This window comes from Penaeus chinensis, chromosome 3 (genome assembly GCF_019202785.1).
Source record: "Penaeus chinensis breed Huanghai No. 1 chromosome 3, ASM1920278v2, whole genome shotgun sequence".
NCBI classification, from domain to species: domain Eukaryota; kingdom Metazoa; phylum Arthropoda; class Malacostraca; order Decapoda; family Penaeidae; genus Penaeus; species Penaeus chinensis.
In genome coordinates, this window is record NC_061821.1 from 31,928,150 (window position 1) to 31,930,649 (window position 2,500).

The window sequence follows — 2,500 nt, forward strand, 5'->3', positions numbered from 1 at the left end:
CGGCAGAGAGCCAGGGACGATGCTGGCAGACTTACAAGCAGACAGAGGAAGCTGTCTGTTCTGCGCTACACCTCGGTAAACACTACAGAGAAAGCATCTTTTCCCTTTCTTGTAGCTCATTCCGGTAAGGGCGAACCAGGCTTTGATTTTTTTTCTTTTCTTTTCGTCTTTTCCTTTTTGTCTTTCATGTTATTTGATTCTGTTAATCTCTCTCTCTCTTTCTTTCTTTCTTTCTTTCTTTCTTTCTTTCTTTCTTTCTTTCTTTCTCTTTCTCTCTCTCTCTCTCTCTCTCTCTCTCTCTCTCTCTCTCTCTCTCTCTCTCTCTCTCTCTCTCTCTCTCTCTTTCTATGTGTGTACGTGTGAGTGCGCGAATGCGTGTATTTCTTGTGTAGTTCATTAATATCATAGAGATTTTGCTCATTAAAATATTACAGATGCGTATCATTGTTCCACCGAGATTTCGCTTTATACAGAATAAATTTCAGTGATGCATATCGAATGACTAAATGTCATATGAAATCAGGATAATACAGTTCTCTAGTGCCATCACAGAGCAATTCTCGAGGAAATTTATGCACACTGATGCCAGCGAGAACCAGCTAATGAAAAAGGAAGAAAAAGAGTGAGAAAAAAATGGAGAATATCAAGGAATCTGTGATATTAAAACTTTATGGTGAATATCCAGTCTTCACAACTCAGGTTTATGATATAATATTTGATGCTTTTAAAGCGATGCTTGCAATTTCCAGGGTTTTCATTTACATGCATATAACAAAATGAAATATCAACACCGCACTTTTGAAAAGCCTCACGCAACATTATGAAATATAAATTTACAGCTTTAGTTTATTAATTTACGAAGACCTTTTACTCTTAGATTAAAACATTTATGATACGTTTCTCTTTCCTCAGGTAACTCTTATAATCAAAGATTGCTCCCTCTGTGTTGGCTTTGCAGTATATAAAGAAATTTTTTAAATTAAAACGTTTTATAAATACTGACACGGCAATTAATATATATATATATATATATATATATATATAAATTTATATATATAGATAAATAAATGAATATATATATATATATATAGATAGATAGATAGACAGATAGATAGGTTAGTGACTACAGACTGTGATAATTCAGCTTATTTTCCATACTTTATTATTATTAACACAATTTACTCTATTGATTTGATTTGTTTTCAATATCCTATATTAGTAACAATTTTTGTGTCTATGGATCTCACCAGTATTCTCGTCCGGCATACTGGGTGAATGTAAATGGGAAGAACACGACTAAACAGATTCCTGAAGTCGCTTATGGGTCTCGTTGATTTACCAGCATGGCTGAATAAGTTCACCGACACAGATTTAATTGGACGTGTAGGTGCTTGTTCATGCATGATTGGTTCCTTTAGCAAGTGCAGCTAGAAAATATGACAAGCGGAGCAAGCTTCAGTTGTCGTTGTAATTTAATTGGTGATGCCAGGCCACCAGACAGTTTGGGTTGCTCGGCGCTTTGTGGTTTCAATGCCACGATGTGAACTGTGGATATGAGACAATATTCCTTTCTGGGTGGTTGGAGGAATAACATTGCGAAGCTGGTACAGTGCAAGGCCATAATCGTGAGTACGGTCATCCTGAATTTCCTAGTAGGGCAGGAGGTCAGAAGGTATATTTGATTTGGAAGGTGGGAATCCACGGTTACACGAGAGATTAGCTGCTGGTAGACAGGATCTGCAAGAGTGGCAGATCTGATTTCATTGATCCTCGAATTCATCGAATGCTTGACATAAAACTGGATACTTCATGGTCAATCTGTAAATTATCCACAGCTGGTTGATCAATTGGTGCTCGTTTTAGTTCAGCCAGTAAAGTATGATGTTTAACTTTATGCCAGACTGCAGTAAACATGTAGCCTGCGGGTGTCTCCTTAAGGTGGTGCAGTCATGTGTTTGTTACAGCTTCTAGAGTGTGAGTATTTTGAATGGGTATCAATGTCTTGGGGTCCAGTGCAATCTCGAAGTTGGTTAAGCCCATAATGCTACATAAAGTTTCTCGGTGTTACCAAGGAACCTAGAGCCGCATTGAATTAGTCACTATTTTTCACCATGTTGAAGCAGCAAAGTCTATCTAATGCTATATAATCGAGAGGTATCAGTTTGTAATTCAGTGGGTAGTTTGGGTTCGAAATGAGCGAGTGTTGGTGTTAAGACAAGGGCTTCTTTGACTTGCTGGAAGGCTTCTTCACGATCTTGTGTCCATACAAAAGAACATCTGGGCTTAAGAGAGCCCATAGGATCTCAGCTGCTCTGGTTAACGAGTTCAAAGAAGGAGCAACTCAGGGTTGGTAGACTCGGCAGTTTGCTTGTTAAGCATGAATACCTTGTATAATTGTTAAAAGAACAGGTAAAGATAAGCTTGTCTTTGTTGATTGTTATTCCCTACTCACGGCATCGGTATAGAATGTCAAAGATACGTGAAATGTGCAGAATTGTCT